Below are 22,938 nucleotides of genomic sequence, written 5' to 3'. Positions count from 1 at the left end.
TAAAATGGCTCAAAAGCAACCCTGGTCTACGACCGTGGGTAAAATGGCTCAATAGCAACCCTGGTCCACGACCGTAGGTAAAAATAGCTCAAAAGCAACTCTGGTGCACGACCGCGAGTAAAATGGCTCAAAAGCAACCCTGGTCTACGACCGTGGGTAAAATGGCTCAATAGCAACCTTGGTCCACGACCGCGGGTAAAAATGGCTCAAAATCAACCCTGGTCTACGACCGTGAGTAAAATGGCTCAAAAGCAGCCCTGGTCTACGACCGCGGGTAAAATGGTTCAAAAGCAACCCTGGTCCACGACCGCGGGAAAAATGGCTCAAAAGCAACCCTGGTCTACGACCGTGGGTAAAATGGCTCGAAAGCAACCCTGGTCCACGACCGCGGGTAAGATGACTCAATAGCAAAAGGTTTTTTTCTAATGATTCTGAATACTATCGTCTGTATTTTCACTGGAGCTACTGTCTCGGGTGTTTGAGTGGTTCGATAGGAACGTCCTTTTCGTCTGGAATGATTCAAACTAACAATTATTTTTCTATTGACTGTCGTTTGTATTTCGACTGGCGCCACTGTTCTGTAAAATTTGGCTGTCGTCTGGAGTCATATCTTGATGTTATTGGTCACCGCCTGGCAGAAATGCAGGCTGAAACGGACTGCAAATCAGAGGTCTGTGCACCTGGTAATTAATTATTTACTTTTTACCTTTATGTCACATCGTACCTTTTTCACTATTTATGGGAATGCCATTCCCTTTCCTTATATAAGGTGGTGGGGTTTCATTTCAACCCCACACCTTCTTTCTCTTCTCTCTCTCTCTAACTTCTGATTTGGATTATTCTCGTGATGGATTTGGAAAAACATGATGGCACGAAGGGCATGGATGCGGGTTTTGAGAACCTCACTACAGTGGCCCCTTTTCAGGATCCTACTTCACATCTGAGCCGGACCCGCTCTAACCAGGTAAGTACTTTCTTACTTCCTCGTCTTTTGACTAGATTTCTAGGCTTTAGTAACCCTACTTCGAACATGATCTGCATGCTAACCTCTAAGTTGCTTTAGAAGACTTTAGCTAGAAAACACGAATTTTTTTCGCCCGCAAGCAACATTTTATTTGTCTTTTGAAAGAATGTGAATTATATGCATGTGAATAGTAAAACTACGAACAATGCCTGCCAACAGTAAAAATGTGAATAGTGCACGTGAATAGTAAAAATGTGAATAGTAACACGTGAATAGTAAAAACGTGAATAGTGCACGTGAATAGTAAACGTGAATAGTGAAAGTAAAACATAAATGGCCAAATTAAATGTTAAAATTGGATCCATCTCTTTGCCAATGCGTGGGAGAGTAGGACATCAAAGAATAATGAATTGATCAAATCTTATACAAACGACCCTAAGAACGAAATCTCACAAAATGACGGTCCTAATTGACAAAGTGTCCCTAGTGTTGGATTTAGACTTGACCGAACAAATAACTAGATTAACTAGCCTTTATTAGACGCAAGCCTAGGAGTAACATTTAAACTTACCTGTTCCATTCTTTCTAGATTATCGGCATTTCTAGGACCACGGAGGACATTCGTATGTGGTACGCTAGGATTAGCGCGGCGGCGAAAGCCCGTGTGCGAGAGTTGGGCTTCGAGCCCTTCATTTTAGCGTTGCCCCACGCCAACGGGGTGTGTGACCGCTTCGGCCTTCACGCCCTATGCGAGAGATGGGTAGACTCGACCCACACCATCCACTTCTCATTCGGGGAGATGACGATCTCACCCCGTGACTTCTCCTTGCTGACCAGATTGCGGGGGAGTGGTATTCTAGTTCCCTTCTTCTTTGATATGGTGCGTCCACGGGTTGACCGTGCCAGGTTGGCTGCTCTGATTGGACCAGGAGTCTACACGGGTGTCAAGTCTACCCCGGTGAAGTTCATTACCACTTCTGGACTTTTGAGTCGCAGGGACTTTTGTGGGATAGATGACACTGATCTGGCTGTTCGCAGCTTCCTTCTATACGCCTTAGGCGAGATGATCTTCCACACCAAGAGCGGGACGATACATGTGGGTCTTATTCAGGCCTTCCGCGATTTGGACGCAGTGTCGTCTTATGATTGGGCAAGAGCTGGCTTGGCTTACTTGTACAAGTTTTTGGATCTGACTTGCCGGAAGCGCAAGGACTTCGGTGGTTACACCTTTGCTTTCCTGGTATGTGGTTCATCCTTGACTTGTTTCTTTATTCTTTTCGCGATTTCTGTTAGTAACCTTTGTTTCTACAAGCAGGTTTGGGCCTATGAGAGGCGGATTCTTCCATGCGAGCGTCGGTGCAGGCCACGAGTAGTTAGGCTTCCCCTTATGGCTCGGTGGAGTGAGTTTGGTCTAGGCGCCGAGGAGAGGCGGACGGTGGCGCAGTTCCTAGCTTGGATCAATTCGCGGACCTTGGGGCAGGTGAACATCTTCTAACTATGCTAGATTTTTGTTTGATTAGACCTGACTTTTCTTTTTGTTTTCAGATCCGATTCGGATGGGATGACCTCGACTTTGGTCCTGACTACGCATATGTCACCCTCATCCAGGGGCAGCGGTGCGTCCTTACCGGCCCCTGCGTGCGGGTATGGTACTTGGGCGATCGGGGTATCACCGGGGTTAGCGCCTCGCACTGGACACCCGGCGAGATTCCTGTGTCCATGTTTACTGTGAGGACCATGCCCCTGTCGGACATTCGTCGTGACCTGACCCGCGAGTTTGCCCCTCGAGACGTGTGGGACCATGCAGGGGGTCGCGCTCACTACTTATCGACCTTGTTGACTCCGGCGGACGCTCCCGGGATTGCGATGGAGGTGGATCCTAGGGCGGATGTGTTTTCAGCCGAGGCTATCGCGGCGGTTTTTGGTAGGGAGGAGCTCCCGGTGAGTGTTTGACCCTTTTTCATTCTTTATTCACGATGTGGTTAGGGATACTCATTGTGTTTTCATATGTAGGAGGGTTCTTTGAGGAGTGCTCGGATGTCCGACTTCTTCGATGGTGCTCAGGCCCGGACGCCTGTGGGCGAGCCCTCCTATTATGCAAGCGAGTCCTCATGCACCGCCCGGCCGGAGTGGCCCCCTTTAGGCGTACCCATCCCCGACTTTGGGAGGGATTTCTCGACGGTTCACTATGACGAGTCCGGAGTGGCTTATGCCGGCGTCGAGATAGCTCCTCCTGCCTTCACCTCGAGGATACCATTTGATCCCCCAGACACCCTCCGCACTTCGAGGGAGACATGCACGGATTACGTGGGGTTATCTGGTTATCTCCGAGAGCGACTCAGCCTTCATTGCGCCAGCCACCTGGTAAGTATCATTATTTTATTTTAGTGTAGTGGAATGTATGCACATATGTATGTATGATTTCTGTTGTTGTCTGTTTTAATGTTCCTTTCTTTTTCTTTTTTTTACAGAGCGACCTCCATGCAAACGAGCGGATGAGGAGTGAGGCACAGCGGGATACCGATGCCAGGGTTGGTCAGGTCTATCGGGAGAGGAATGATCATTGGTCGGGGATGATGCGAGCAGAGACCGAGGGGCGTCTTGCTGCAGAGGAGAGAGCGCGAGTGGAGACCACAGGGCACCTTGCCGTCGAGGAGAGACTTCGTGTTGCCGAGGAGGCCTTATCTACGGAGCGGACTTCTCGTCTGAGGGACTTTGAGGATTACTGGGATGTTCCCCCTTATTAGGCTCCTCATTTATAGCTTTGTAGCTTTTTACTGGAATCACCCCGATGTATAGCTTGTATATAGGGAGAGCGGTGGATAGGATGTAGGCTTTTTACGTGAAAAGGGATGTAAGAAATGTATAACTCATGATTCATATTACGATGCATTCAGTAAATTGTAATGATTCCAATCATACTCTTCAAATATATTCATGCCTTTATTTATTTACAAACAACAGAAATACTTAGCCACTTATACATTATTTTTATAATTGCTCAAGCTATAACTACCGTTACCAGGACCTGCCTTTTTCGGTTTTCAGATCCCAACGATTTTTCATCTCTCCTTTTACTATCCCGGAATTTTCAAATGAGTGCCCTTTCGGGTTTTCACCTATTGGAATGTCCCTGATTGTTACATAGGCCGCCCTTTGCGGGTTTTCAACCTATGGGGAATTTTCATTTTTTTTTTTTTTTTTTTTTTTTTTTACGAAAAGTATTTCTTAAGCCTATCCAGATTAGTAGGTTCAGAGAACTCCATGCCGTCCATAGTAGTAAGCTTCACCGCCCCTTTGCTCAGGATTTTCTTTACGAGGAATGGTCCTTCCTAGTTCGGCTTGAACTTGCCCCTAGGGTCTGTGTGCGTCACTCGGATCTGTTTCAGCATCAGGTCTCCTTCTTTGATAGGGTTGGCCTTGACCTTTTTGTTGAAGGCTCGAGCCATCCTTCTCTGATATAATTGCACATGGTAAAGGGCCTCCATCCTTTTCTCGTCCACCAACGTTAACTGTTCACATCGCTTCTTTGCCCATTCCGTCTCGGGAATCTCTGCTTCTACTGCGATTCTTAACGATCGCTTTTCAATCTCAATCGGGAGAACAGCTTCAGTCCCATACACCAAGGAGAACGGCGTTGCCCCAGTTGACGTCCTAACTGTCGTCCGATAAGCCCATAACGCGAGTGGAAGCTGTTCGTGCCAGTTCTGGTGTGATTCCACTGTCTTTACGAGAATCCTTTTAAGGTTTTTATTAGCCGCCTCTACTGTGCCATTAGCTTGCGGATGATACGGCGAAGACCGATGATGCTCAATACCGTACTCTTGGAAGAGACTTCTCACTTCCCCTTGAAACTGGACCCTATTATCCGTGATCATGTGATGAGGCACTCCGAACCTGGTGATCAAGTGCTTTTCAATGAACTTTCTCATCTGCTTAGACCCCAACTTGCTAAATGATTCTGCCTCTACCCACTTGGTGAAGTAATCAATGGCGACTGCGATGAATTTGTGCCCATTCGAAGCATTGGGCCTCACTTCTCCGATAATATCAATGCCCCAAGCCGCAAATGGCCAAATGGGTGCTAACACGTGCAGTTCCATAGCTGGTAAATGATTATAATCTCCGTGGATTTGACAATCATGGCATTTCTTCGCATATTCGTTACAATCTCTTTCCATGGTGAGCCAATAGAAGCCTTGCCTTATGATTTTCTTTGCTAATACTGCTTCTCCCATATGGGCTCCATAAATTCCCGAGTGTACTGACTCCATTGCCTCACGGGCTTCTTTCGCATCCAAGCACCTCAACTGTAAACCATCGGCGTGTCTCTTGTAAAGCAAATCATTGTGGATGATGAACTGTTGAGCTAACCTTCTAATCACAGCCTGATCCCTAAGTTCTGATTCAGCCGGGTACACCCCACTTTTTATGAAGTTTACGATATCGAAATACCAAGGTTTTTCATCTGCTCCCAATAGCATCACATCTTCATAGCACGGTTTGTGGGACCTCCTCAACACCAACGGCTTCGAGGCGAGGTTCCGAGGGTTATCCCATAATGACACCAAAGTGGCCAAAGCATCCGCTGCCTGGTTCTGTGCTCGAGGAATGTGATAAAAATGACATTCGCTGAATTTCCGCGCTAATCCCTCTAACTGATCTAGGTATGGACGTAACCTTTCTTCCCTTACTTCCCAGTTTCCTTGCGCTTGTTCAATAATCAGTTTTGAGTCGCCCTAAATTTCAACATATGACGCTCCCAGCGCTGCTAATGACTCCAGCCCATAGATGCACGCTTCATATTCGGCCATATTATTGGTGAGAGGGAAGGATAATTTCTTTGCCATTGGAATCCTTTCTCCTTCTGGTGAGATAAGAAGCACTCCTACTCCGACTCCACTTGAGTTAACCGCTCCATCGAAGAACATTTTCCACGGTATAACTTCTATTGCATTCAAGTGCTCATCGGGGAAATCATAGTTTATCTCTTCCTCTTCAGCGTTTAGAGGTTGATTGGCCAGAAATTCTGCTACGGCTCTCCCTTTGATAACCTTCTTCGTTACATATTCGATATCAAACTCGGACAAAAGCAACAACCATCGGGCTAGCTTTCCTGTTAGCGACGGAGTTTGGTACAGATACTTCACAGGATCCATCCGGGAATTAATGATCACTTTGTAAGATTGAAAATAGTGCCATAGTTTCTTTGTTAACCATACTACTGCCACGCACGTCTTTTCGATCATGTTATACTTAAGCTTGTATTCCAGGAACTTCTTACTCAGATAATACACCGCGTGCTCCACACCGGTGTCCCCTTCCTGGGCCAGCATTGCCCCAATAGATCGCTCTTCGATCGCTACATAGAGGAGGAGCAGTTTTCCGAGTTTAGGAGGTCTCAGAACTGGTGGTTTAGACAAGTAGTCCCGGACCTTCTCTAAGGCTTGCTGACACTTATCATTCCAAATCGTGGGTTGATCTTTCCGTAGCAGCTTAAAGATTGGCTCGCAGATCGCAGTGAGTCTTGCTATGAACCGACTGATATACTGAACCTGTCCCAGAAACCCTCTCACCTCTTTCTCATTCTTTGGTGCCGGCATTTCCCGTATGGTCTTCACTTTGTCGGGATCTACCTCGATTCCCTTATTACCGATTACATAGCCTAAGATTTTTCCCGATGAAATGCCAAAGAAGCACTTTTTCGGGTTCAACCTTAGTTTGAATTCCGCAATCCGGGCCAAAAACTTCTCGAGTGCAGCGAAATGCCCCTCTCTCGTCTCCGACTTGACCATCATGTCATCCACATAGACCTCTACCTCTTTGTGTATCATATCATGGAACAGTGCCGTAGCCATTCGCTGGTAAGTTGCCCCAACATTTTTCAAACCAAACGGCATCACCCTATAGCAGTATGTTCCCCACTCAGTTGTGAACGAGGTTTTTGCTTTGTGTTTCTCGGCCATCTGAACTTGCATGTAGCCCATGAAACCGTCCACATTGGTGTGTAAGATGCTCGATGCTGCACTGTCGATTAACACGTCGATATGAGGCAACGCGAATTCATCTTTGGGGCACGCCTTGTTAAGATCTCTATAATCGACGCACATTCTTACTTTGTCGTCCTTCTTTGCGATGGGCACTACATTTGCAACCCAAGGGGGATAGTCGATTACTTCGATGAACCCTGCTTCTAACTGCTTCTTCACTTCTTCCCTGATCTTATCTGCCCATTCCGGCCTCATGCGTCGGAGTTTCTGTTTCACCGGCTTAGCATCGGGGTATGTTGGAATACGGTGAGTTACGATTGATTGATCGATTCCTGGCATGTCTTTGTATGTCCAAGAAAACACTATTTCGTATTTTTTAATTATTCTCTCAAATTCTTTCCTCTCTTCAATAGTTAATTCTTGAGCAATTTGTATAAGTTTAGGATTTTCATCCGTGCCAAGATTGAAAGTTGACATTTCTATTGTATTGATTTCAACTGTAGGCATGTTATATGAATGAGAATGCATGGAATGATCACGATCAACATCAAGCAAGTAAGCAAAATCAGAATTCATTTCATTGATAGTATTGGCGAGTACATCGTCAGATTCAAATAAAGCAGTAACAGGATTCTCGGGTTTCTCATAAGTCTTGGAAGTACTGGGCTCATCTACCGCTCCCATAGTGGCCTCAATAGTGATTATCTGCTCCTCGGCATTAAGATCTAACATCATGATCTCCTCGACGAAGCAGCTTGCCTTTCCTTTACCCCAGTCGGTAACATCATTGAAGATCTCGAAACCTAGCAGAATCTTTCCTTCGGTGCTAGTCCATGACTCAAGAGCTCCCGAATACACCTTCTTGTGACCCTCGTTCACAAAATACTTCTTTAGGCCCACTTTTCCTTCACCTCCTATGTTGGATGGACCCCCTAGCTCATATCCCAAACCCCTCCGGGTTTTCTGACTCTTGAAATCCGGAAATTCTGGCAACCCTTGATGGTGTGCTCTCAAGCCCATACCGGGGATGAAACCCCCCTTCATCATCTTTACCACATCGGTGGTCATGCTAGATTCGTAGATCCCAGAAACTTGGAATCCGGAGAAAAGTTGAGGCTCAATTCCCAATGCGCCACCGAACTCAATTTCTCGGCTCTAATCGTCACTATCTCCTCCCCGAAGGGGAATTTGATCATTTGGTGGAGCGTGGAGGGCACACCTCCCAACTTGTGGAACTATGGACAACCCAACAACACAGCAAAGGTTACCGGGATATCCAGCACCGTGAACTCTGTTTCTTCCTCGTGCGGCCCCACTTTCAGCTTGGCCTTAAAAACTCCTTCGATGTGCCTACGGCTATCATCATAAGCCCTGATCACAGTTTTCGAGGCCGTCAGGTCTCCTCTTTCTACTCCCAATTTAGACAAGAGCTTCAACGGGCAAACATTAATGGCCGATCCATCATCAACCATCACACAACTAGTCTTCTTCCCGTTAATCTCAGCTCGGATGTACAAGGGCTTGTTGTGAGCCTTACCCTCTTCTGGGAGATCTTCGTCGGTGAATGTGATTTCAGTTTTCTTCCGGGCCATAATTGCCCCTACTAACGCTGCCGGCTCAGTATCGGTAGAAATAACCAAATTCTGCAGCTCTTTCATCAGATTTTCACGGTGGTACTTGGAATGGCATAGGACTTCCCACACCGTAGACTTGGCTTGTGTTTTCTTCAACTGCTCGAGGACTTGGTCATCTCGCTTGGGAGCCGATCCTTCCCCTATCTCAGTCTCCACCACGGGTGCCTTTCCCTCGGCCACTCGACCTGATCTTGTCATGACGGCAATTTCCGGCTCATCATCAGATTCATCCCAAATGTTGATAGGAATCCTCCGATCAATATCCTCCTCATCCGAGGAACTTTCCCAAATGTCCACAATCATTAGGTCCATCACATGAGGGACGTTTGAATTTAAATACAAGGGATCCGCTGATCCATACAAAGCCCAGCCTATCAACTCGTCGTAGTTCCGGAGAAACACCCTGTTCATTCTCCTTGCTGCTAACGGAATAGCGCCTCTCTGTATGCATATGATCTGCACCTTATCGCTCATCGTTTCATGACACTACTTGTAGCGGTGCCTCCACCTCCTAGCGTAATCCACAAACGGTTCCTCGGGGAATTGCTTGATCCTATCCAGATCTTCTAGGGATCCCGTCCATGGAACATACATCTCATATCTCGACACAAAAGCATCCCTAAGAGGTATCCAATGACCCATCTCTTCCTCTGATAGGCCTTGGTGCCACAACAAGGCTTCTCCCATGAGAGTTTCCGGGAAATGTTCATGTAATTCACACTGAGGGAACCCCGCATCGTACATATGGTTGCGGAATAGCCTCGCATGCTCGACAGGATCCTGGTATCCACCATACCTAGGCATCGCCAACACTGCCTCAAGTGTTTCATAGGAGGACGAATCCGGTGTTTGTTCCGCTAGCATCCATATTGTATACTCTTTGATAAACCTTTTCGTCATCGTAGCCCAATCGCGTTTGACATGCATCGGAAGTGACATATACCACATCAACGGCTCACCCATCAGCGAATTACAGAATAGACTGGTGATCTCTTCTTCCTTAAAACCCAAAGGCCCCATGGCCGACAAGTAGAAGTGAAGGTGTTCCATTGGATCTTTATTGCCATTATACTTACTGACCCTCGGTAACGGACGCTTGATAGGCCCAATCTGCATCGCGAAGCGCTGTGCTCTTAGTGTTCTTGTACTTTTCAAGGAATAAATCGGACAATCGCTCCCAATCATGCTTGCAAGCATCGGGTAATGAGTGGAACCATCCCAAAGGCTCGCCTACTAGCGAATGGTGAAACCACTGAGCAATCTCGTCCACCCCGAAAGATTCAACAAACATATCGTGCATATACTCACGCAAGTGCACATCGGGATCCTCCCCTCCATTAAATAGACTCAGTTCTGGCACAATAATCTGAGACGATCCTTCCCCGGTCTCTTCGGCACTATCCTCATCATACGGTGCTCCACCGTCCAACCCTTCATCCATCGGTTCATCCTTTGGTTCTTTGCCAAGGAAAGATACGTATAAACCCTTTCCCACATTGCTCTTCTCCTCGGAGTCCAACAACTCCTCATCATTTTCCCCGAAGGATTCCACAACCGTGCTTTCTTTCAGCGCAACTCCGATCATGCTCACCCTATGATTAGGTAATGGATTATGCCTAGTGGAAGGGTTTGCCGATGAAGGATCAGCTATCTTCTTCTCCTCAATCAAATCTTGGATCTCGTGTTTCAACCTCTCACAATTCTCAATAGTATGCCCGTAACTACTGTGGAACTCGCAGTATCCCCTAGCCTGTATCTGCGGAGAAGGCGGTGCTTTGTTATAAGGAGTAAGGGCTTTCAACAATCCCTTTTTCTGCAATCGTTCGAAAACTTTTGCGTAGGTCTGATCAAATTTGGCGAACCGCCTCTTTTCGATAGTATTAAGATCAAGCACTTTCACTGCAGCAGATTCTGCACTCGCACTTGGCCTTCCGGCACTATATCCAGACTTCGTCCACTTGGTATAAGCTTTCTTCGGTTCTCCATCCCCCTCAACTGTTAAGGCGCAGCTATACATCTGGTTGAAATCGGTAAAAGGCATGTACCACAGCTCATTCTTAATATACGGCAATGTGTTACCGACTACCATTCGGATCTGATCCTGCTCAAGCGGATTCTACTTCATAACCGCGGCCTTGGCCCTCCATCTTCTTACAAAATCGGAAAAAGATTCCCCAGCCTGCTGCTTAGTGCTCTCTAGCTCCTTCAAAGTAACCTCAAGCATGGTGTTGAAGCTATACTGAGCGATAAATGACTTGGCCAACTCCTTCCAATCTCTCTTCGTCACCATTGGCAGCGCATGGAACCATATGAGGGCAGCCCCCTCCAGATAAGTGTTAAACAGCCCCAGGACTTGATCCTCAGTCAGGATCCAGTGCTTCATCACAGCAACATACTGATTCATGTGGGCAGTAGGATCCCCAGTTCCATCGAACTTTTTCATGTCAGGGAGCCGGAATTTTAAAGGCAAAGCAGTTGCCGATAAACAATTCTTCAAGTTATAAACGTCCTGACTTCTGGAGCTTCCCCCACGCAGATCCTGCACCTCCTGAGTGATATGCTGCTTCCACTCCTCTTCCTTAGCTTTCTTTTTCTCAAGCTGTTTCTGGATATAATCCTGATAGTCATCCTCATTCCCGAAGCGGGGACCGGTGTTCACTTCATTCTCAGCACGCTTACTACCACTCTTGTTGTCCTTCAATGCCAGCTCAGCCAGCTGGGCCAAAATCGCGGCCAGATGATCATTGATATTGTTCACAGAGTTTTCTAATTCAGCCACTTTTTCATCGGTCGCAGACATACTGACGGAGGACTGAGTATACTCGGACGAAGATGATTCAGAAGCCACAACTACCGATTCGGAACTGTCAATCAGTAGCTGATCAAACTGCTTGACAAGCCGGTTACTCTCGCGAAACCACAACCGCTTAATGATGAAGTCTGCACGAACGGTCACCCATTAGTATGTATGCATGATCTTATATGCATGATTCGTGGTGTGTGCGTTTATTTATTTACGGATATATAAGATAAGAAGAACAAACGTTAGTCTAATTACACGATCACAACATCTCTCTTCCACCCTTATTCCTCCACGCACTCGATGGTCCAAGTCTCTTTCCTAGGATTTTGGTTTGGGGCTCACATTGCGGTCCAGGGGACGCGTGATGCCATTGATTATTGCGGAAAAGTAAATCATCCATCAGACAATACAGTTCGTTTTGACGTATCAACGTTCAGTGACTAAGATATCGACCAAGTGAGATTGTTCTTTCGGAATAACTCGTCTTTTGTCCTTTTGTGAGACGCATTAGTTCGGGTTTTGACTCCCTTTGAGTGCATCTCAGTTTTTAGATGTGGTATGAGTTATTCTTTTGGTTCAACCGTTCGTTATTGACAATGACTCGTTCCCTTTTATTCGCGTGGGTTCGTGTCTCGATTTTTGGATTACAATGGGATCTTTTGGATCTATCGGGAGACGCAACCACGTGTTTATTTAGTGATGGTATCACTTTTTGGATTTTATTTTAGGGAACGGGCTCATCGCGTAACGTGCTTGTTTCTAGCGCCAAAAATCCTGTTTGCTCGTTTTGCCTACGTGAAAAGACGGCGAGTCTTATTCGAGCGCACGATAATCTTTCGGCTATTAACAACTTTTTATTTCTTCCAATTTACGGGATATACCATCCTAGCGTGGTTATAGAAAATCAACGTTTCGTTGAATCGCATGCTTATTCGAAGCAGGGATATCACCGTTCTTTTTCATTTAGGCACGAGTTAAGCAAACGCGCATACCAGGCCATATTTCTTGTAGCTTTGGTAACGGTCGAAATGATCGAGCCATTAGTCAAACCCACAGTCTCGTCCATATGGTGCCATTATGCGGTTTAGCTTGATTCGGCTTCGTGATTTTAAACGGCGTATATACCAGTTCGAGGCACGTATTTAACGGCATTGGTTTATTTTCTTTAACTACTCTCGGGATTGACATATATCGTAGATACGGAATGATTTTGGTCGTTCGTTTATTTTTGCTTTTATTTTCTTAGTCACTTTTGCGGATACATCCATTTCTCTTAAGAACAACACAAGGCATAACGTAAGAGCTTGTCTTTTATTCGGAAGGGACGGGCCACGTTTATGAAACTCTTTACGTTACAACGAGGTCGTTCGAAACAGAAATGTTCTTCGTTTTCGTTTCGTCATAATTTCTCTTTATCCCAAACGTATTTAAAGAATGTGAATAACGGCTATCGTTAATATAATCTTTTGAATCGAGATATAACTATCCTTAATATCAACCTGATTTGAACTAATACGTGCTTATGTCACAACGCATTTCCTGAACATGTGCCTTCTTCGGGACAGGGAAAGGGACCAGGCGGGTAGCACAAGTTCATTCATACGAGATGACTATGTCGTCTTTAGTTCGAATCGTTTCGATGTTTTGGGGTAGTTTGTATATCGGTTTAAGAGTATATATTAACGTATCGTTTTATTTTCTTTACCTATTTTAGGATTAGACACGTATCATGGCAATTTGAAAACACGAACTGATTCATTTATCACACCAAAAATGGTAACGGGTAATCCTATGACAACTTCTAAGGCTACTATATGCTGACACGGCTAATCGCGGGACCTCACAGGACCGCACAAATTCGCCCCTAACGAATGGATGGGGACCCTTTGGCGACTTTCTGTAAGGGGGAATTTACACTAGCCTCTTTCGAGCGACGAATGGACTCTCGCTAGAGGTTTCGCGGAAATTACCCAAAAGGTTTGCAATAATGCGTATGAATGCATACGAAAAGAAATAATACGATCCGTCCCCATTAAGGGCTTAATACACGCCTTCCGGAATCAAATTTCTCGCTTCCCCAGCGGAGTCGCCACTTGTTAGACGAGGTGCCGCGGCCTAATCTCCCGGCCGGACCGGGGGGTGGACACCTTATGGCGATGTAAGCGGTGATTGGCGTCGAAAGCAACCAATCGTGGAATCAAGCTGCTCGGCAGGACCGGAGCTTGAAGTATAGAAGAGTCGCCACCTACGAATGGGAAAATGAACACCGATCCTTGCGGGAGACCGGTGAGGGTTCGGGAAACTTAGGTACGAGCCGAGAAGGCTAGCTCCTTTCCGGAGAAAGGCTACTAGGCACCCCGACATCGCCCGGTTATGAACCACCGGCCTCCTACTCAGCGTGTTAGGCGATAACAGACTAATCGCATATTTCTTTAAGTTTAAAATTCATTTGAAACCTTTTCTTTCTCGTTTTGAAAACTGTTTTGAGCATATATTATTGAAAGCCATTTCGGTAAAGAATCACCCATTTACATCGATTCAAAATACATAAGAGAGAGAGGGGGAGAAGAAAGAATTGACTTATTTACAGTGTGTTTTGTGCTTTGATTTACATGTTAACTCTATACTAAACTCACTCCTCGAAAACGAGTTTATTTACATGGTTCGTACCTTAATCGTCGTTGGAACGATTTAGGTACGTTTCAAAACCCCGTTAATTTACATAACATCGACTCGAATCGCCGTTGGAATGACTCGAGTGTTTGAAGACGTGGAATAAAGAACTTTAACTCCAAAAACGTGATTAGGCATACAAGTCCATTTATTTCGTACAAATCATTTAATTAGGAAAACAATTCAAAACTCTATTATTTACAATGAAAACGGTTTTAATTACAAGGTTCGCTTAACACGTCGTTGGAACGGATTAAGGTTTTTAAAACGTGATGTTTTAAGAAACGATTTAAAGTAACATGAAAGCCTTTTATTTACGTTAGGAACTTCTAGAGCACTTGAGTTTAAATAAGCAAATTAACTCTCTTTTTGTGGTTTATTTTCCCTTTTTTCACTCAATTGAACCTTACTTGAATACAATGACAACAATTTACAAATTAAATCCAAATTTACCAAAACATTTTCCCAAGCATATATATATAGGAAATTCAAAAGGAAGAGAAAAAAAAAGATATAGATATATATATATATATATATATATTTTGATAGAAATGATAAGTATACATATACATTTAAAAGAAAAGGTAAATAACGAAAACTATAATTAATAGGTAAGAAGGGCAATAATATTCACAAATGATAAGAAGCTAACTTTTAGCCCAAAAAACTATTATGATAAGTGTATATAGAAAATAACTTTCTAATAACCCCCCCTCCCCAAAATGTCAAAATGTGTATAGTTTAAATGAATAGAAAAATATATACATATACATATAATTTTATTAAATCAAATTAATGAAAAATAATATGTAAACACATTAAATAAATATATATACAAAATATTTAAAATAGCTCGAAAGTATATATTACATAACTATACATATATAGATAAAGGACCTAAAGTCTAAAAGTTGAGAATGGAGGACCAAAACAGCATTTTTTACATTTCAGCAGCTTTACCGACGGAAAATCCGCCGGCAAACAGCATTTAGTGACAGAAAACAGAAAATTATAGAATTAGTCCAACAGTTTCCAGATTTATTCAAAAGTTTTAAATTAGACCTATTCTATCGTTTTGGGCCCCCGAACTACCAAAATAGGATCATAGTCTATAACAGAGATTCCTAAAACGACGTTTTTTATTTTAACACGTTATTTTTAAATATTTTTAAAACTTATAATTACAATGTTTTTAATACCCGAACTACCTTTGAATCGGATCACAGTTCATATTGGGATATCAAAACAAGGTTTTTTATTTCAAAACGAAACCGAACCTTTATTTAACACGAGATAAAAAAATAAATAAATACGGAAATTTAAATAAGACGTGATAAATAAATAAATAAACTAAATAAATAAAACTTTAGAATAAATAAATAAAATAAATAAAATAAATGAAATAAATAAAACGAGTCTAGTCCTCGGATAATACCTCAAGATCGGTATCTGACAGTCGAAGTCGGTTGATTCCGCGAATCATGATTTTCCGGTGTTTTTCAGGTTTTTTGTAAAATTTTAACTTTTAGGAAATTCGGATTTTTTAGGAAAAAATTTTTTTCCCAAAAAAATAACTTTCTCTCTCTAAAAAAATGTTTTAGAGTGAGAAGCTCAAAAAAATCCTCCCCCTTTTGCATGGGGATCCGTGCCTTAAATAGGCAACGGATCCCGAAAGTTTTGGGCGACGCCCAACTAAAATTGGGCGTCGCGCAAAACAGGTTGGGCGGACGCCCAACTTACGTTGGGCGAACGCCCAACTTACGTTGGGCGAACGCCCAACTATCGTTGGGCGTACGCCCAACCTCAATTGGACGCGCGCCCAACTGATGTTGGGCGTTCGCCCAACGAGCGTTGGGCGTCCGCCCAACGTCGCTGGGGCGCTCGCCCAACGGCTGCCGGGCGTGCGCGTCCAACGGTCGTCGAGTGCGCGCTGCCGGGCGTGCACGTCCAGCGGACGTCGAGCGCGCGCCCCGCGCTGTCGGGTGTGCGTCCAACTGTCGTCGGACACGCGTCGGCTGCCGCTATGCGCTCGCACCACGTCGCTGAGCACTCGCGAGCCGTCCACTTGACGACCGCGACTCCCATTAACTTTTCCTTTCTTTTTCTTATTATCTTTTTTTTTTAAATTTCCGGAACCAACCGCTTCAACCGCTTTGTTACAGGTTTTCGTCACAGGTCCTCCGACTCGGTGTGTACACCTGGCTAGCTGGGTTTACCCAAAACCTGGGGATGGGTTATTCATTTTCGGCAGAACTTTGGGGTATTCTCTCGGGTATCAAGCTTGCCATTAGCCTGGGTGTAAATAGGTTATCTGTGGAATCTGATAACATGGAGGCAATCAACAGGATTTCTGATAATCAGGCTATTTGTCTTAACAGTCAAAATCTTATCAAAGCTATTTCAAGGCTTCGCCCTTCCTTTGAGTTCTTAAAGTTCAGCCACATCTACAGGGAACAGAACCGGGTTGTGGATCGCTTGGCGGGAGCTGGGCATGAGGGGATGTTAGGTGTTTCTACCCTTTCAGATCCTCCCATCTTTCTTTCGTCTCTTCTTTTAGAGGATAGGATTGGGGTTAGCCTTCCTAGGCTAATCCCGGGTTAGTTTTCTTTGTTTGCTTGTTTTCCTTTCCTGTTTCTACCAAAAAGAAAAGAAATTAATATATATTTTTTATTGATAATTCAAATTAAATTAATTTAATTTTGAAAATAATTGATTAATTTTTTTATAGAATTTTAATTAAAGGTGAATGATTTATTTATTTTTACAAAATTCAATGATTTGTACTTTTTAATAATTTTAATACATTTTTATATTTTTATATAACTGGAATTCTATGAAACAATTGATAATAAAATAGGAGATTAATTAAAAAATATATTAGAATATAATGAAAAACCAAAAATTAAATTAAATTAAACTATAATTAAAATTAAATATTATATCTAGGATACAAAAGAATTACAATCTATATTAAACAAAAATTGAATTAAACTACAATTAAAATTAAATATTATATCTACGATACAAAAGAATTACAATCTATGTTAAAATGGAAGCAACATCAATATATTATGCTATAAACTATTACCATCAATATTTTTCCAATGTTGCACATGAAGAAACTTTATCAATTCAATATGTTACATATAAAAAAATAAAATTCATAAGAATTTATTCACAGATTCATCTTGATGATAATCATTTTGCTTGATGGAATTTCATGATAACTAAGTATTTGAATTCAATTATTCATTATGCTACAATAACCCAATATATCCAATTGAATCAGCTTAAAGTGATGATTTCTCCTATTTTCATCTCGTAATATCTCATCAAGACATTCAATCAATTTGTTTTTCATTCTTTCATTGTATAAAATATCAGTCACGCTCGCAGATATCGCTTATTTGACTTCATTAATATTTTCTAATAATTATATATTCTTGAATTTCGTAAGCAAGAAAAACAAACAAAAGAATAGAAAAAAAATGAAGGGACAAAAAAGATAATTAGGAGAGAACTATCTTCCTCTCGTTTTTTTTCGAAAATAAGAGAGAATGTCAAGATATAAACATATAAAGAGGAGAGTGAAAATACTTTTTGCACAATAATTAAATTTTTTATTTTTTTTCTTAATGAAGTATTAAGTCTATAAATTAATTTTAGTTAAATAGAATTAAATCGCAATTGTAACCACTCAGTACAAAAAAAAAATTTATAATTAATATGTGAAATTAATTCTATTAATTAGAATCATTATGCTCAACATTTGAGAATTTGAAGAGATTCAAATAATAATATGTTTTAATTAATATTTTCCAACAACTTGTCCTACGATCATGTTTCATTTTCATTTGTTAAAAACTCTTGAAATACTAACAATTTTGTACAAACTACAATATAATAGTTAAAAACTATATAAGCTAATGTTGCAAAAGCAATTATCTCAATATCTCATAATTAATGTACATTTTTAGGATTTTGAGCATCAAAATTTATTTTTATTTACCTTCATTTTGAATTCGTATTTTGCATCCAAATTCTTCAAGAATAAACATGGTATCAAGTGTATTAGACGCTTACACTCTCTTTGTCTAGAGAACTGAGAAAAAAATACCTTCTTGATAATAATAATAATAATAATAATAATAATAATAATAATAATAATAATGATATGACATAATTTATAATTGAAATAAACTTCATTGTAAGTATAACATTTCAATTCCTCTTTAATATTTTCTTCAATATGTCTCTAACTTCAATGAACAACTATTGTGTGAAACAACAGGTTCCATATTAGAAAAATTAATCCAACTTCAATTAAAGCTAACAATTGAGTTCATATAAAGCCGAAAATCTAAATTTTAGTTAGAGTTAACAATCGAAACGATAACACCTAGCAACATATACTAAAACATAATGCAAATATACAAAATCTTTATTTTAGTCATTTTGAAAAAAAAGACAAATAAAAAAGAAAGCATGGGTAAGGTAGCGAGAGGTATGGAACCTGGGTAACGACAGGAATGGAATTTCATCTCTGAAAGATGAAACTATAACATCTATTGTTTAATAAAAATAAAACAGCAACACAATTGAGAACAAAATAACTATAACGTATGAAAAAAATCGAATAATTACCTTCAGAAATATAATATTGTCTATCATGGCCAATAAATATAATGGTGAAATACTATCTATCATGCTTTATACAGAAGTTTATTTGTGACTTTTGGATTTCCTTTGCTTTGTGTTTTTCATCTTCCTGTAACTCTTACTGTCTTTTATTATTTTAATTAATAGGGTAATAATTATTTAATATATTATAAATATAAATTTGTTATTTTTAATTAATTAATTTTTTTTATTTTGATTTTATACTACGTTGACAACTAATAAAAAAAGCTTCTAAAACACTCAGTCTTGATCACATGCACCTTAATGAGCATGTATAATTTGCTCATTCACCATTAGATCTAGGCTTATTAGAATCCTAAGGTGGAGATTCAAAGCATCCTGAGGCTTAGATTTAATAAGCCTATATCTAACGGTGAATGAGCAAATTCACTTGCTCATTAAGGTGCATGTGAAAATTCCTGCTAAAACACTTCTCCTCATTTCTCTCTGCTTCCGCTATTATATATAGTATTGTAGAAGGCCCGTGCAGAAAAAGCAGCCCACTTAACTTGTAGAAGGCTTAGACAGAAAACAGTGTAAATAATTTATTAGTCTCCGTATTTTTTTTATCTAACATATTGTTTAGTTCTTGTATTTTAATAATACACCATTTAGTCATTAACTTTTATTTTTATTTATAAGGGGCCAAGTTGTGTGATCATTCATGTTTTAGCTATTCCAATGTAATTATATTACTTATTTCATTTTTTATATGAGTATCAAACAATGTGTTAAATAAAAACGTAGTGACTAATAAATTATTTAACCTATTAAATATATTAGCTATTCCAATGTAATTATATTACTTATTTCATTTTTTATGTTTTGAAAATTTAGTATAATGTTCCAAATATTTTCAAATTAAGATGACATCACGTCTTGGTTTCATATGGCATATTAATATTTAACACCACTATGTCACGTTTTCACCTACAACCTACTTCCCCCCAAGACAAAAGACTTCAAAAAAATATGTTAGCAAAATATTTCTCAAACTAGATAGAGATTTTCAACAGTTCAATCGATTGGTAACTTTTTCCAAATCACAAGACAAAGTTCATTCTTATGTGAACACTACCTTCAGCCTTATAGATGCCTAAGCCCATAAGGATTCAACCTTCACCCATCTACCACAATGAAAACGTGGAGACTTCGTATAAGGGGGGATCTCATTTCGTACAATTTATCATAATACATATGGACCAATAAGACACTTCCTCCTCAATAGTAACCACCATAGTCACGTTGACCAGTCAAATGAGACATCAAGGTCGTGCACATTCTTACATGCGCCCAACGATGTGATTCACGGAGTTACAAATGCTATCATTACAATCATTTCTGGTTGACAACATGCTCTCACAATTGATTGATTGTCACATGGACCTCTTCCCTCATTTAGGGCATGCACCTTGACTTTCCCATAAATACAAGGTACATAATACACTAAAATGTACTTAATTCATTCCCTCTATTCACTTTTACTAACTTAGGTCGTTGGTCCCTGGCGCCTCCTTGATTATTATTTTTTTTATCTTATCTAAGTCATCAAATGGTCCCATCACGCTCGATTAAGACCATATAACATCAATACCTAAAATTTTTACTTCGTTATTAAAATAGTTATAAATAACAAATAAAAAATTCGAAAATGCTTTGATTTATGGACAAATTTGTTTGGAATGTCTGATGTGACAATCAAGTGACAACGAAATTCTTTTTAATTTTTTTATTGAATAAGAATAAAATTAATCTTGTTTGAAAATACTTGGATAAATTTATATCATTTTGTAAATGAGTCGAGGTTGAGCACGACAAGCTCGGTTTGCCTAGTTACCATGGAAGAGAGATAGTTAGAATTAGAATATCCATTGGTAGTATTCTATTTTTATGTTAGTTGAATGTATTGTGGCTCCCAATTTTTAATTAAAATGTAAAATGTACTAAATTGTATTGTCATCATTACTTCATGTATATTTTTAGGATAAAATTAAATTTAAGTACCAAACTGCAAATTGGGATGAAAATTTAGTTACTATATTTGTAATTTACTCGACCAATTACAATGAGAAAAAAGAGAGGGGCATTTACGGAAATACGATAAAATAAATTTACCATTGTTTGGGAGTGAGTTAATTGAGGTAGATGGAAGAGGAGTAATAGAATGTTAAATATGACATTAAATGAAGGTTAAATAAAAATTAAACGTTTTAACTTCTAAACTCTAACCTTCAAATTGAGGTTAATGGAAATAACCGAAAGTTCATTTAAGAAAATTTATTTCTCCAAAGTAAATTTAACTTTCATTCCCCTTCATATTTAAACTCGCAAACCAAATTAAACAATTAACCTAATTTACATTCTATAAACTCTCAAATAAAGTTAATTTTTGACTTTCATTTCCAACTTATTACAGTAATAAGAAACAGAGAAAGCTCTTGATAGAGAGAAGAAGATACAGTTTCAGTGTTTGCATGTTGATGGAAGCCGAAATAGAGGAGAAGAAGAGAAAACATTTGGCAGGACCGGCCCTGGGCCTAGGCCAGGAGTGCACAGGCCTAGGGCCCATGGCTGTAAGGGGGCCCAAATTTTTTTTTATAGATGTATATATGTATATAAATATAGGCCGTCAAAACATTTTACACATAGATGAGTACGTATCTCAATGGTTAAGACCACTCATTCTATTACCAGGGGCCTAGGTTCGATTCCCCGTTGCACTGATTTTTTTACAGATTTTTTTACAAAAAAAATATATTCAAATATTTGGAATTCTAAAAGAAATATATATACACAAACCTCACATATATCTATATATATCCAAATATTAATATGAAGAAATTTATTTAACTATAAATTTATAATCAATTATTTCTTATATATGAAAAATAATAAGATATTGATAGGGGTGAGTTAGTTGGGGGTTTTCTTTTATCTTTAATGTAATTTTTCTCTGTTTAATATAAGTGGATTATGCACAACTTTAAAAAAAATAACATATTGAAAAATAATTTTGATAATATGATTTAATTGTAACTTTGTAACCAATTATGATATTCATGTAAAAAGCTCTAAAAATTATTTAGGTTTTAAAATATATAAATAATAAATATTTTAAACTTAAAAAAGGTCTAATTGATTTTTTTTTAAATATAGATTGAAGGTTAATTTAAAAATTAAACTCATATTTGACTTATGGTATGCCGAATTTTGCCATACCATTTGGTAACATTTTTCCTTTAGAGTATTTCCATAAGTGACATTTAACTCAATGAAAAATTAATTGTTTTGTTTTGTTTTGTTTTTTTGCCAAATGATACAATTTTTTACACGTGATGGCAATTGATTTAATTTTTTACTAAATAGATTTAATATGTAGATAAATAATGAATTAATGAAATACTTTTTTGTTTATGTAGATAAAAGAAAAAAACATATTGAATTGGGATCGGTTCAAAAAGAAATTATGAACTGGTGTCTAAATTTTTATTTTGAGTACAAAAATTATTTCTTATATATGAAAAATAATAAGATATTGATAGGGGTGAGTTAGTTGGGGGTTTTCTTTTATCTTTAATGTAATTTTCCTCTGTTTAATATAAGTGGATTGTGCATAACTTTAAAAAAAATAACATATTGAAAAATAATTTTGATAATATGATTTAATTGTAACTTTGTAACCAATTATGATATTCATGTAAAAAGCTCTAAAAATTATTTAGGTTTTAAAATATATAAATAATAAATATTTTAAACTTAAAAAAGGTCTAATTGATTTTTTTTAATATAGATTGAAGGTTAATTTAAAAATTAAACTCATATTTGACTTATGGTATGCCGAATTTTGCCATACCATTTGGTAACATTTTTCCTTTAGAGTATTTCCATAAGTGACATTTAACTCAATGAAAAATTAATTGTTTTGTTTTGTTTTGTTTTTTGCCAAATGATACAATTTTTTACACGTGATATATACATGTGGCAATTGATTTAATTTTTTACTAAATAGATTTAATATGTAGATAAATAATGAATTAATGAAATACTTTTTTTTGTTTATCATATACTGAAATATTTTTAAAATATTTTTTACGTAAAATGTTTTTATTAAAGGGACCCTTTTTTATTATTCTGCCTAGGGCCCATAAATTATCAGGACCGGCCCTGACCTTTGGTTTTCCTTGAGAGTTTCTC

Source organism: Euphorbia lathyris, chromosome 6 (genome assembly GCF_963576675.1).
Source record: "Euphorbia lathyris chromosome 6, ddEupLath1.1, whole genome shotgun sequence".
Taxonomy (NCBI): Eukaryota; Viridiplantae; Streptophyta; class Magnoliopsida; order Malpighiales; family Euphorbiaceae; genus Euphorbia; species Euphorbia lathyris.
This window is presented reverse-complemented; position numbering follows the sequence as displayed.